This window comes from Dermacentor albipictus, chromosome 2 (genome assembly GCF_038994185.2).
Source record: "Dermacentor albipictus isolate Rhodes 1998 colony chromosome 2, USDA_Dalb.pri_finalv2, whole genome shotgun sequence".
Classification (NCBI taxonomy): Eukaryota; Metazoa; Arthropoda; class Arachnida; order Ixodida; family Ixodidae; genus Dermacentor; species Dermacentor albipictus.
Window position 1 is genome coordinate 162431232 of NC_091822.1, and position 15261 is coordinate 162446492.

The following is a 15261-nucleotide window of genomic DNA, read 5'->3' on the forward strand; positions in this document are numbered from 1 at the left end:
GGATCGGCGGTGGCGGGTTCAGTCACAACGCCTGGTTCGTCGAACTCATCTCGGCAATCCCGCAACGCAGAGTGGCGGACGCGCGCATTGTCCTGCGGACACAGTAGACTTAGTGACGTCGTGTGGCTAGAGGGTTGCGGTGGCGTTCCAGGAAAAGTTGACGCCGCTGTCGCAACTGGCTGGTAAAACTTGCACCTCAGCGGGCCGTTCTTAACAAGGGTGAAATCGTGTAACCTTACCACGTCTCGAGCAAGGAGATAGTAAGACCCCCGTTTCAAGGTAGAATCGAACACTTGCAGCGCTGATTTCGCGTCGCAAAATATGGTCCAGGCTTGAGGCGGTTGATTCGATATAAAAGCAGACTGCTTCACTGGAGAAAGTATTTCAAGACCACGCCGAGAACAGCAGTGCGATCGAAGTCGCGATAATTGTAACAAAGCAACACGCTAATAGTAGAGGCTAAAAGCTGTATAGTACTCGTGCTTGAGCAGCGACGCACACAATGTTCTTAAATTGCTGAAACAGTTAACCACATGATACTTCTCTGCGGTTACGCGACACGGCGCATTACACAGGTTACATGACACAGAGATCGGGCAGTGTCCGCATATGCACCTTGCACCGGGCAGAAGGAGCTATAAGACGCTTTTATTTCGCTCTCGCATGTGCCGTTCTTAGTGTATATAACTCGATTCATTTATAAGCAGGCTAGGTGAATATCAGTCGCCGCCCCGTTTCGAAAGGAATGCCAAAAAAATCATCGTCTTGTCACCTCGGCGTCGCCGACAACTGTCATTAGCGGTGCGAATGAAAATGAAACTACAACCCAAGCGACAACGACCCCGTGTCACGTCTCCTCGCCGACGGTCTGAGCCCAGCCTCAAGAGGATTCGCGCTCAGTGGCGTAGCTAGGTCGCCTGGCACCCGGGGCCACCTAGCTCTTCTTTTCTGTCACGACACCCCCCCCCCCCCCCCTCCCCGGGTGTAGTAGAGGAAGGCGAGGATATCGACAATTTTCGCGTGTCTATAGACGTGTATGACACCCCCCCTCCCCCCACTCTACTGGCCCCGTGCACCCGGGGCCCACGGCCCCCCGGCCCCCCCCTGTTGCTACGCCACTGTTCACGCTCCATGCCTGATCTCGGTCACAATAACTGTCCAGTCATGGTAAAGCATGCGCACTTCGACGCCTTCATAGCTCGCGGGAGCTCTCTTGCTTCGTGATATAGACGACCGGAAAGTGTCGCGGAGAATGCGCATCGGGTCCCGCCCACTTTGATTCCACCGCTCGCTATAGGTCACGTGTTTTGCAGCGCCGTCAGCTGTCGTTGTGGAAATCTTCACCCCTATAGGTGAAGCACCCGTGCAAGTAGGAACTGGGACTACAAAGGCACGCAGTGACGTACTGCGTTGCGATTCGGCAAGGTGGTCCGGGCTGCCTAAACATATATGGCAGGTGCATCTTGCTTCGAGTGAACTGTATTCTAAAGGAGCCAATGAGAGAGCTTAGAAAGTTTCGAGATCTCATCAGGAGCCACCAGTCAGTGTGACCTGAAACGTCACACCGACGTTCCAGCGCTGAGGCTCCGGCGCGATTTTCTTTTCTTTCTTTAGAAAAGAAACGGAACTTTCATTTGCATTTTCTCTTCTAATAATCAATCTATATAACCACGCAACTACTCAAGATACAGTTTCGAAATGATATTTTATTACATGTGCGAACTCATTTAGCGTTTTCTTCTGTAGTGTCCCTTTAATACTGGCATACATGGTCAGTAGGAGAATGTACGCACGTGGCAGGTTCAATGCCAGCTTTAAATATGCGCGTAACTCGCCAGAAGTATATATCGTAGCAAAACTTTCAAGTCGGGCGCTAGCTGCCCGGCACTGATTCAGCGGGACATCTCAGGATGCGGAACTGCGCGCAAAGTGAATCGACTCTGCTAACGTCGATCAAATTTCGTGGTAAAGAAATCGTCGATATCCGGACAAGTAAACCGAAACCCCTTCGACGACCAATCAGTGTTATTCATTTCCGCCTAATTTTTGTAGACGAGAAGCCGCGCTGATATACGCACGGGTCGGATACGACCCGAGCAGGAAGGACAGGAAATCGCGACCCAGTCGGTGAAACTGACAAGACGAGAAAGAAAAGGAAAGAAAGATAAACACGCAAAATGTACTCGAGCCACACCCCCCGCCGGGCGAGCGTCTCGACAAGGGGACACGCATCGGTGATCGAGCCTCCCTAACCGCGTCGCGCCCTCCCCGGAACACCCCACGTCGAGCCCCATCGAATGAATGCATTGCATGGATGGATGGATGGATGGATGGATGGATGGATGGATGGATGGATGTGTTAGTTGTCTGAACGTGCGTGGCCGTGAGATCAAAGGGGTGGAGGTTAAATATCCGCGGTATAAAAACGCGACTCAAGGGTTAATGCGGCGTGTTTATATATATGTAATGAACGGGACGTATGTAAAGGAGGGAGAACGTGCGGCTTCTTTCTGGCAATGCTGCGGGTAATATCGGGTCATCGTCGAATATGTATACCTATCGGCGAGAGGTCGCTTCTCCCTCGTTCCATTGTGTTGGCGAGAGGCGCCTTGCTGCGCGCTGCGGCATTTGTGAGAGTTGCGATGCCGATTCACAGCGGAGCGTATAGTATGCAGGTGCCCCATCGTGGGGTGCATACCGACATGACTCGAGAGATTAACGCGATCGAGGACATACCGTGAGCCCGAAAAGAACCGCCCCACGCACAACCCACAGCATAGGCGTAGAACCGCTTCGAAAGGAAGGACGGAAATCAACTTTATTCGAGGTCCTGCAGGCCACGAGAGCTTTGGGGCTCTCCTGGAGTGGGCGTCACACACGGCGGAATCAGAATCAGAATCAGAATTTATTGTTAGAATTTGGGTCAAATTACATGTATTTAGTATGAAGGAGGAGGTCCCATAGTCAAAGACTGTATAGGGACCTCCTCTATCGGGGCCGGGAGGTTGAGTTTCCTGGCGGCGTCGTGGACCCGCTGGACGGCGCAGAGTTGGGGAGCGAGTTCTTCGCTCCGGATTGCTTCTTCAAGCTTGCGCTTGTCCTGTTCGCAGTTTATGTGAGCTTGCGAGCACGGCCAGAGTAAATGATATACGTTAAGGGATGTATTGCAATTGGTGCTATAAGACTTGTCGTGGAACTCAGGCATGTAACGTTAGGTGTTACGTGGCACATTCTGCTGTGTCGTTGGAGTCGGGGCGTTTGAGTGCTTGTTTTTCTCGGAAGCTCCGTGGTGTCGCTGCATGTTTCGAGTACACGAGAAAGTCCCGCGTCTCGATTATCTTGAAGAAACTTCGCTACCTGACGCGACCACTGCAAAGCTCTTAGATAGTTATTGGAGGTCACTCGTATTGCTAATAAGTACTAGGATAAGACATGCACGTGAATCTTCTTGCTGCTCAAAGTAACTGTGACTATAACTGTAACTGTAAGTAACCGTACGTGGGTGCGCGCCATACTATATACAGGGTGTTTCAGCAAACACTCTCAAACATTCTTTTAAATATTAATTGTCCGTGTCGGATAGCACAATTCTAGTCAATTAGCTGGTCTACCCCAAGAGGCGGACGTTACTTGCACAACATATTGAAATGCATAATCGGCTAATTAACAAACTAACTAATTAAGTTCGTGACTAGTTACCTTACGGCACATAATGCAATTTTCAAATTCCAGCGGGTGAGACTGCGAGGCATATCCACTCGAAACGAATTTTGTGGATAACATTAATATGCGCCGTGAAATGTGCGGTAAAAATGCAGTGTCGTTCCAGTTACTTTCTTAACAATACGTCGTTTCATGCCTTGAAGCACAGAAGTAACTGGAACGCCAACGCATTTCTACGCAAAGTCCGGGAATTAATTTCTCGAAACTGGTGTTATCCTGAGAAGTCGTTCCAAGTGGATCCGCCTGGCAAACTCCCCAGCTAGAACTGCAATATAAGCCGTAATGTAATCAGACAAAAACTTAATTAGTGATGTTTTGTTAATTAGTCGATCATGCATCTCCATTTTTTTTTGTTCAAGTAATGTCCGCCTCTTCGAGTAGACCAGATCATGAACTAGAATTGTGCTATCTGTCACAGACAATTTTTTTTAAATATTTTGGAAAGTGTTCGCCGAAGCGCCCGGTATACACACACCCCATTCCTCAACCAATCGCGAGGCAGCGACGGGACCGGCTGACCAGCTCAACCGCTGAGGACCAGTCCCGACTGATGGACAGGACCAGACTGGCGGCGAGGGGCCGTGACAAACCAAAACCATTTTTCTGCTCAATTGGCCATAAAATGTAATCATCAAAACAAAAAAAAGTATGTGAATTATTAACATACTTTTTCTGTTTTCTTCTGCGTTCTGTTTCTCGTTTTTCTTGTGTATGCCTAACATTTTTGTTGTTTATTGTTGTTGTCGAAGGCTTTTCCCGTCATTTCACAGAGAAAATTGTTGCATATATATATAGCTTCCTCCTCTTACGATAGCCGCCCCATTTCATGAAGCACAAAAGATTGAAATGTTAGGAGGTTGTTTGTGATAGACCATACAAGTTCAGATAAGCACGCTAGGTAGAACACTGCACGGTGTAAAACAACACCCAGCGAAAAAAAAAATAAAAGAAAGAAAGAATATGATATGACATGACATGACATATATATATATATATATATATATATATATATATGACCTCCCCCACTTTCCTCTCTTTGCGCTCTCTCTCGGAGTCCGGAGGGCAGGTGTATCTATACACAACAATTAAGACCAATTGGTTTGCGCACATGATGGTTGTATGCGTGTACTTAAGTGGCTAGCAAACCCTAATTGAAGATAGTATAGACACGAGTAAACTTAATTTCCCTCAAAGTATTGATGACAAATAATTTTCGTTTCATCATAGGGATCAATTCTGTTAAAATCAAGAAATGGTATCTCTTTCAGCGTGAACAGAAAACGTTACCCACCTGCGATAAGTTGTTTTGTCATAGACTTCCAATTCCATTAATTTCTAATTTCTTTTTCAATTTCTAATTTCAATTAGTAAGTACAAATAATATCCCCTGTGTTGTCCTTGATGTCTGTTTGTTGGCTTCTTATGATATAAATTTCCATGCCACTCATGTAGGGAAGAGTAGTCGTCCCCATCTTTAGGTGACAGCATCTGCTTATTTATTCACGCTGATAAAAAAGAAAAAGAAAAGGCCAACGTCTTAGTGACTTTAACACCGTTTTTCCGTATAGGGTACGTTTTATACATCTTTCCTGGGCCGATCACGGAGATTGTGCATGGCCGCGCCGATAAAGCTGCATCATTTTCAGGCTGGAGATTTATTATTGTTTCGCACTTTTAAAGGGACCCTGAAACGATTTTGGCGATTTTCTACAAACGTACTGAGTCGTTAGAGTAGGTTTTTCTGTTCATTAATTGATGCATCTAAGTGCTCTGCGTAAAGCGTGTAATTTATTATAAGGTTTTAAAAATACACATCGCTTCCGATCGCAGCGCACTGCTCGGCGGAATTTTAAGCCGCCCCTACCCATATGATGCAAATAACCCATATTACGTCACATGGGCGAGCTATCTGATTGGCTGACCAGGGCGCGTGATCGATAATTTTTTCAACTCTATGGTGAACAAATGATGCTCGTAATAGTTGGAATGTTAGTTACTTTGTTTTTGTAAAAAGAAAATAACTTAAAGAGAATACACAAGAATAGTTTTTTAGTACACTTCAGCACTTCCGGCACACAGCAAGCTTCGTCACAAGCAGCATCTGCTTGTGTTACAACGTACTCCATTTTGACGAGAGCTCCGCGGTCAGAGTCGGTCTCAGTCTTTTCGCGAGCACTATGATTCGACTTTGTTGCCTTGTGGACTGCAAACCTAGCGACCTGCAAACCGCGAGTCCAGTATTAGGGCGAACGAAAGCGCAAGGGGACAGGGTCTGGCCGCTCGACTGTGCCGGGATGAGCCACGAGATGAGCAGAAGGGCAAATGTGAACGGTCTGCACCGTTCCTCAGGCCGACCTCTCGGCATTTCGTGTCATTAAACTTCTTTCTCTCTGCACGGTGCAGCCACCTGGTGGCACAGAGCTCAACCATACACAGTAGCAGCAACGAAGTGTATTCTTTGCTGCGGGTGTGTATTTTTCGCAGGAGTGTAATCACCAACACGTTGATTTATAAATGTTTAAAATGCTTTACACTTGGTTAGAGCAATATTAGCGCTTTGTTTGACTGGTTAAGCGCTGCGCCAGCAAGTGTCTGGACCGTGCAGACCGATCAGGCTGCTCACGTACGTCTACGCTAAAGTTCCTTCATCAGCTTGAGTTTATGCCTCCAGTCATTTGCCGAAATGACCAGCTTGCCAGTTTTTAGCGGAGTACCGGACACGTTCGGCGCTACGACAGAATGCTCGCAACGCACGCTGCTTCGATAGCTCTCGGTCGACGGCCAAGCGGCTAGCGGAGAGGTCTCGCGCGGAAGGGGGCGTGCTCCTAAACAACCGGAAGTGAGCGATGTGACGTCGCATCGTGACGCTGAACCAGTGAAGGCGGAGCTTAGCGCCGCTCGCTCGGCGAGCGAGTTGAGGAGGAAAAGCATAGCTAGGGAGGAGGGTAACTTCTAATCGCTTGCAGCTCCATTAATACGTAACGCTTCACTTAAATTGTGGTGCGAATGTTCTACTTAAGCTGTACCCTACGCGCCTACAAAATTTGTCCGAACCGTTTCAGGGGCCCTTTAATATTTAAGTCAGAGAAGATTCAAGATGAAAGGCTGAGAACTGCCGGTGTTTTGTTTCATAGCATTTGTTTGTGGACCACCATTCTCAAAATTCTGAGGAATAATTCTGTAAAAAACGTAAGACGTGGCACGAGCAACTTCAGTGATAGAATAGTATCGCAATACAACCCGCATATACCGCATGCCATATAGCACGGCATGTCATATAGCATACGTACACCTAAATACGTACAGAACTTCAGAACGACGACGACGACAAAAATTGGCTTGCAGCGTTCATATAATTGCTATAGCAATTATGAAAAGTGAATGAAGGTGAATTAAAGTGGATCGTGAAGATGAAAGCATAGAGAAAGAAAAAAAAGTTAAGAGCGGCCACTCCCATACACCCCCAGCGGCCCAATCGAACCTAGCGCACCTGGCGGTTGATGAGAGCAACTGGCCTGCACTTCCTGTTTCGGTTCCGCTGGCGCGAAATTTGGATTACCCCGCGTAACCGACGTTGGGCTGTCGCGGAAGCTTGCCATTTCAGACCACTTTTCGTCACCCAAATGGCAACGCTTTTATTTGTCGCTTTGATTTAGCGATTCACTCTTTTGTCTAGTTCAATATTTGGTGTGAATTGAGGTAGTGACGCAATTTTTATTTCGATTAAGTTGTAACAGATGGAGATAGAGGTAATCATAATTCACTACGGCTTTATCGATCGCGCTTGTCTTTTGTGTTTTGGTACAAGCGCTCATATGTATCAAAGAGACAGAGTTTCCGCAATGTTTTTATTGCAAGTCAAGATAGGCTTCTTCTGGGTTCTGCCGTTGTCAAAGCACCACGACACACTGCAGTAGCTGCCGTAGCTTGGACCGCCGGACGGCATGGCATCAGCACGGTCTGAAAATGTCAATAAGTGCACGCTTCATTATTTACCAAAAACATATGCACACGTCATAACTGTACCGGGAAACCGCTTTGAATGAATAGCGAACCGATGCATAATATAAAACCACCGACACATCCTGACCTCTGACCCATATAACCCGGACTTACAAGGATAAATGTTGATACCCCGTACAGGGGTGTTCAAAAGTTACCAGACCGCTTTCCCATTTAATCCAATGGAGGGCATCGCGGCCTGTGAAGTTTTGGACACCCCTGTACGTACTCAGTATAAGGAGTACATTGGTAGGCAAAATAGCAGTTCACATAAGCGTGATGAAGATACATTCGAAACGTCGAAATACGAGGCCTTTGTTCAAATGCGCGCCACGCCACGCCTACGCGACAATACGTTGTGCAATGTCTTCGCCACAAAAAAATGATAAGGAACCGAAAATTACTAGAATGCGCAGTACTTCCCAACACGGCCGCCGCAATAAGTACGTGCAGTAGTCACTGGTGACTTTTCTCCACCGTTACTTTTCTGTATAAACAATCCGCACGGACGCATACACCAGCGTCCGTCCGTGCGCCTTAGATACACACCTCGCTAAAGTACCAAACGCAATAAGCTATGCTCGCTGTTTATGAACATGCCATTGTTTGCAAGCAATATCGTTAAAATATTCAGGAGCCCTTACTCTATAAAGGAAACGAGCAAGCAAAACTTCGCTACAGCGTGCCTAACGTCCTGCTTTATTTAGGTAGCGCCCGTCCCCGGAACGCCGTTTTCGGACTGAATCAGCGTGGCGTCTTTTATGTTCTTTCCAGCGTTCGTCAGCCTCTAGAATGGGCCAACGAAAAGACCGTCAACCGTGACGCGATCATTTAAACGCGGTTTAGGAATTCAATTTTCTCGAAACCGGAATTTTCCTGAAATGCGCAATTCATGATATCGACCTTAAGCGTTGTCCAGCAGAACATTTTTATACCGCCAACACGAACTATTTCAATGGAACGCCGATACCGCGGTTATCGCAAACAGCGCTGGGCAAGAACGGTTTACCCTCGCAAACCTAGACGCAGCGTCTCGATGGCGTCTGACAAACTGCGAGTCGCAGTGCAGTGCACAGCCGTGAACCGGTGGAAGGTAATGGCAGCTTCGCGTCGTTTGATTATTTTCACGGAACGCAACCAACAAAGATTATGCCGTTCTCGGTGGAGATGGCAAGGAAGTACAGCTAGTACAGCCCTCTTGCTACGCGTTTCTTGAGGGGGGATGCTTTTCGCAATGTTCGCGTCTCGCCGCCTCATATAGAGCCGCAAACTGCTTTTTTTAGCGAACCTCGTCGCGCTCACAAGTCAATTAGTCCAAGCTTCGCTTAAAAACGTGACTCACCTTTCTCACACACAAGAACACCGCCGCAGCCGACGTTCACGAGACGTTCCCGCTGGCACGCCGCTGGTGTCGTTGATTTCTTCTCCATGGACGAATGGTGATTGGTGTTGATGGCAGTACGAATGAAGAACAAAAAGCACGGAAGGTGTTCTCGATAAATTCTGTTCTTATGTATCAGAAACACGCCAAATTTGGGTGTATAATTATTATTTTGTAAAGCGATTGAGCAGAATTCATTACAACATTTTCTTTTTTTTGCGCCTGCGTCCCCTGGCGCTTGATGAGTTCCGTTCCGTTCCGTTCCAAAAACTTTTATTTCCATCAGAGAAGGAGACCCCCTACTCCCTGTCCCTGGCGCGCAGGCCTAGGGACAGGAGTGGGAGTCTCCGCGACTAGATGCAGGCAAAGAGTTGTTGACTCTTCGCGGCCTCTGCCGCCAGATGGATGGCTCTCCTCTGCATGGCGGGGTCCGCGCTTTGCAGAAGGGTGTCCCAGGCTTCTCTACTATTTATTCCTTCCTTGACACCTGGGGAGTCTACGCATTGCCAGATTATATGGTCGAGGGTCCCCCTCTCCCCGCATCTCTTACATTTATCGTCTATATCGTCGTCTTTCAGTACGTGTGACGCCCATACTGGATTTATGTAGTTTCCTGCTTGCAGTCTGCGCCAGGCTCTCGCCTCTCTATTTCCGAGCTCCTTGTCCGGAGGGGGGACAGTTCTACGCTGAAGCTTATAGTTTTCAATTATTTCTGTGTAGGTCTGTAGTCTCTCGTCTAGTTCCTTGCAAGCGGGCGGCTCTGTTCCTGCCCGGAAGTAGAGATCTCGGGCTAGGAAGTGTGCCGCCTCGTTGCCTGGGACCGACGTGTGAGCTGGTGCCCATACGAGGCTGATTTTTCTGTCAATTTTCTTTCCTGTTAGTATTCGTATCGCTTCTGGTGCGATTCTGCCTTTTCCGTAATTGTGGATGGCTGTTTTGCTGTCGCTTATTATGTAGCTCGCCTTGGTCCCGACACAGGCAAGCGCGATTGCTACTTCTTCCGCTGCTTCCGGATTGCGGCTGCGTATTGTTGCTGCTGAGACTGCTTCGCCTTGGCCATCAACCACTGAGGCTACTGCCGCACCCAGTTTGCCGCTGGCCGCATCCGTGTACGCCACTATCTCCCTATCTATTTAGCTGAAGCGTCTGACCAGTGCTTCGGCTCTCTTTTCTCTCCTTTCTTTGTTGAAGGTGGGGTGCATGTTTTTGGGAAGTGGGTCTATCCTTAGCTGTTCTCTGATTTCTCTTGGTATGTCACGTTTCTTTTGCATGCCTCTGTCTGTCTGCAGCCCCACCATGTTCAGGATAGCTCTGCCTGTATATGTTTGGCTGAGTCTTTCCTGTTGGGCGGTTTTACAGCTTCGGCTGTTTCTTGCCAAGTATTGTGAATTCCCATTGTTAGGAGTCTCTCAGTAGAGGTGCTTATGGGTAGTCCGAGTGCTCGTTTATAGCATCTTCTGATGATCGAGTCTAATTTGTCTCTTTCTGAAGCCCGGATGTTAAGGTATGGTGTGGCGTAGCTAATTCTGCTGATGACGTACGCTTGTACTAGCTTAACTAGGCTTCTTTCTCTTAGCCCTCTCCCCTTGAGAGCTATTCTTCTGAATATCCCGGTGACTTGTGCTGCATAACCTTCCAGTTTCCTTATGGTTTCGTCGTTGTATCCATTGCTTTGGATGAAAAGTCCTAATATTCTTATCTTATCTACTTTGGGTACTGGTTTGCCCCCAACCGTGATGTTGAGATCGCTGTCTCTTTTCAGCCTTAATGATTTGGGATTGTACATTAAGAGTTCCGATTTTTCTGGTGAGCAAGTAAGTCCCCTAGTTGCTGCATACTCGATTACTGTGTCCGCGGCTGTTTGCAGTTTGTTTTCTATTTCCGCGTCGTTACCTTTGTGTATCCAAACATTTATATCGTCTGCGTACATGCTGAAGTTTAAATTTTCTATTTTCCTGAGTTTAGCCGGGAGGCCCCTCATAGCCAGATTGAAGAGGAGTGGGGAGAGTACAGATCCTTGCGGGGTACCTCTGTTTCCCAGTTCTATTTCTTCCGATTCCAAATCCTGGTATCTAATCTTTGCCGTCCTGTTTGTCAGGAAGTTCTTTATATAGTTGTAGGTTCTGCATCCTACACCTATTTCTTGCATTTCTGTCAGGATTGCCTCGTGTTTGACATTGTCAAAGGCTTTCTTGAGGTCTAGAGCTAGGATTGCTTTTATATCTCTCGATCTTGAGTTTATGATGTCGTGCTGAAGCCGCAGCATCACGTCCTGGGTACTTAAGCCCGGTCGGAATCCAACCATCTCATTCGGCCATAGTTCATTTCCCTCCATAAATCGGGTTAACCTTGTCTGAATTACATGCTCCATTAATTTCCCTACGCATGATGTGAGGGAGATCGGCCTGAGATTCTCTAGCTTAGGGGGCTTGCCCGGTTTGGGGATTAGTATGATGCTAGCCTCTTTCCATTGTTTCGGGAGTTCGCCTTTCTCCCATACCTGTAGAATGTATTTGGTTATAGCTGTGATCGACTCATCGTCTAGGTTCCGCAGCATCTTGTTTGTTATTCCATCTGGGCCTGGGGCCGATTTCGTTTTAAGTCTGATTATTTCCCCTCTCACTTCTGCCTCTGTTATGGGTGCATCTAGCTCCTCATTTAGGGGTCCCCCATACTCTGGTAGGCTGGTGCGAGTCACGCTTCCTATGTATGTTTGTTTGACCTCTTCCATGAAGCTCTCGTCTGTTCCGTCGTATTTATGTCGTGTTTTGGCTAGCCTTATGTTTGTCTGCGACTTTGATTGGGTTGGGTCTAGCAGGTGTCTTAGGACGTTCCATGTTTTAGCTAAACTCATACCTTTTTCCAAGTCATCACATGTGCTACACCAGTTTTGCTCGCATAGCTGTAGTGCGTATTTTTCAATCTCTCGATTTAGTCTGGCTATTCTTCTTTTTAGATTCCGGTTCCATCTCTGTTTTTTGAGCCGGCTTTCTAGACTACCCTTTGCTTCCCACATGTGCAATAGCTTGTTGTCTGCTATAAGTGGAGCGTCTTGGCCTTCTAAAGTAACCGTTGCTTCGGTGACGTGTTTTTTAAGTGTGTCTGTCCATTCTCTTAGATCTGTGATGATTGTGGTTGGAGATTCCTCTCGCCGCTTTCTAAATCTATCCCATTCTGTAACTTTTGGCTGTTTTAGTCGTTTTTCCTTTACTCCCTTCATTAATGTGGTGGCAATTATATAGTGATCGCTGCCTAAGTCTTGTCCTGTATTGTCCCACGTTACTGTTTTGGTGTTTTTGGAGAGTGTTAGGTCGGGTGTGGTATCTGCGGTGACGCTGTTTCCTTTTCTAGTTGGGTTTCCTGGGTCGGTGTGTAGTGAGAGGTTCAGTTCCTGTATGTCCTCCCACAGCTGCCTTCCCTTGCCATCCCTTCTGTTGTATCCCCATTCCTCATGCAACGCGTTTAGGTCTCCTACTATGAATAGAGGGTTCTTTCCTGCTGCTTTCAGGGCTTTGCGGAAGATGGCCCTAAACCTGACTTTTTTCTGTCTAGGACTTGAGTAGATGTTTAGTAGAAATAGGCTGGGCTCTTCTTTTCTACCCGTAAGCATCTCCACTAAGACTCCTTCTGTGTCCCTGGATTGAATCTCGTGTTCGATTGTTGCTACGTTTCTTTTCACTAGGGTTGTTACCCTCGATTTTTCCCCCTTATCACTGTGAAACGCCTGATATCCTGGGAGGGATGCTAATTTACCGGTTTCTTGCAGCGCTATTGCTAGCGGCTTTTCTTCTAGTGTATCGATGTAGTTTTGCAGTAGCGCTCGCTTGCGTTGGAACCCTCGGCAGTTCCATTGCCAAATGGCGCTTGATGAGAGCATTCGTTCGTTACGTAGCCGTGACGTAGTTCCTGAGGCCAGATTTCTCGGAGTGTCCGCTCTTAGTCGTTTTCTTTCTCTATGATGAAAGTGAGAAACGGATTGATGAGATGAAACGGATTCAAGCGCTTGATGAGAGCATTCGTTCGTTACGTAGCCGTGACGTAGTTCCTGAGGCCAGATTTCTCGGAGTGTCCGCTCTTAGTCTTTTTATTTCTCTATGATGAAAGTGAGAAACGGATTCCAATTGTGAAAAAAGGAACGACGGTGACTTAGAGTACTGCTAACATACGCCATCAGGAAAAGCCCCCAGAGTTGCTCTGGCTAGTCTGCAAGTTTTGTCTTCCTATCTAATTTGCATTATAAACAAGACTAACATAAAAATTTGCAGAAATTTTCTTTTTAGATTCCATCACATTCTTTAAAGTAACAACTCCACAAGTGAGGTGAATGTGCCTGAAACAATAAGTCCCGAAGAAAAACGTCTATCATTGCCGTCAGCATAGGTGGTCGCTTGCTAAAACCGCATGTAACGAAAACGTAATACTGCAATACTTTGGGAGCCTATGTCTTGGGATCCATGTCTTGGCTCCCCTAGTAATACTATTGACGCGCATACTTCTTCATTAATGCGAAAGCATTATATGTCCCGCGAGGCAGAAAAGCCGGCGTTGTCCACAACAAGTGGTAACAAAGACCATCAGCATCAGCGACGTCATCATCGTCTTGTATGATGTCAGTGGTTCAACAGAATTAAAGTTGGAACAAGTTAGAGTAAGGTGACTCAAGGTAAAGTGAATTAAAGTGGAGTAAAGTGAATTAAAATTAAGTGAGTGAAGATGAATTAAAGGATTAAGGTTGATAGGAATTAGAGCAATGTGAGTTAAGGTAGACTTGTGAAGGACACATGACAATGTATGACATCACGTATCAAGGACGTAACCAATTAATTAGATAATTCATTATGCTTTCGCATTCAAATCACGCAAGGAGACTTAAGTGAGGGTGAATCTTTTTTTTTTTTGATTGACTGAGTGCCGTTATCTGTAAACTGCTTCCCTTTCTTGTTGTCCCGTCCAACAGTGCCTTTTTCTTTTTACGATAACAAATTAACTTTTCACTTGATGGCCATGTTGAAACATCTTGATGTTTCGGGCATATGCTTTGCGCAATGTAGTCAATCAGTTAGGTAAGCTCTTGCAGGAAGAACGCTGTGGTAAATGGAGCAGTTTAGGAAGCGCGTCATTTACAGCTTCCAGCCATATAGTGCACTTACGTCAGATTGAGTTCCTTACATATACAAGGCGAACAGGTTTCGGAGGATTTTTTTTTCTCCTACCCAGAAATGGTAGGATGCTTGGAAATCCGTTCCTGAACAGACGGCTGACGTCAGCGCGACTTTGTGGATTACACAGTATGTGTCTCGAGTGAGACAAACGATAGATAGATAGATAGATAGATAGATAGATAGATAGATAGATAGATAGATAGATAGATAGATAGATAGATAGATAGATAGATAGATAGATAGATAGATAGATAGATAGATAGATAGATAGATAGATAGATAGATAGATAGATAGATAGATAGATAGATAGATAGATAGATAGATAGATAGATAGATAGATAGATAGATAGATAGATAGATAGATAGATAGATAGATAGATAGATAGATAGATAGATAGATAGATAGATAGATAGATAGATAGATAGATAGATAGATAGATAGATAGATAGATAGATAGATAGATAGATAGATAGATAGATAGATAGATAGATAGATAGATAGATAGATAGATAGATAGATAGATAGATAGATAGATAGATAGATAGATAGATAGATAGATAGATAGATAGATAGATAGATAGATAGGTGTATCTGTGAGTGAGCTCGATTTCGCTCTAATATTTCCTCCGCTTTTACTAATACGCGAAGAGAAAGTATGGAAACTAATGTAAATGAACAACACTGAGGTAGGAGATCTTAAGTCGGAATCTTGCTCTCTCTCTCTCTCTTACTCAACAGGAACCTGTACCTTCATCGAAGTGCATGCAAGTAATACAAGTATTGACCTTCATCTGAGCTGCCATCTGCCACCCTAATTAAAGGCTCACCTTCCTCGTCTTGCCGGGAGAGCTGGTGTGCTGCGTTGAATTCGAGCCGTCGCCCAACGAGCACGACCAAACAAACGTAAAAGCGCGCAGAGAGCCGAGATCCCTATCACAGCAACATTACGGTCAACTCTTCGCTCCCCAAACACGCTTAATGACGCGCGGAT

At 46.2% G+C, this 15261-nt stretch overlaps 1 protein-coding gene and 1 long non-coding RNA gene across 2 annotated transcripts in view; both read right to left on the reverse strand.

Moving 5' to 3' along the window:
• The window catches only part of Myo61F (Myosin 61F), a 189604-nt gene that overhangs the window by 129888 nt on the left and 44455 nt on the right, over nucleotides 1-15261 (reverse strand). The window lies entirely within an intron of this gene.
• On the reverse strand, nucleotides 7542-9317 carry LOC139055592 (uncharacterized). The gene is made up of 2 exons (XR_011511876.1): nucleotides 9068-9317; nucleotides 7542-7683 (listed from the first exon to the last, which is right to left on the reverse strand). It is a non-coding gene; the product is annotated as an uncharacterized lncRNA (long non-coding RNA).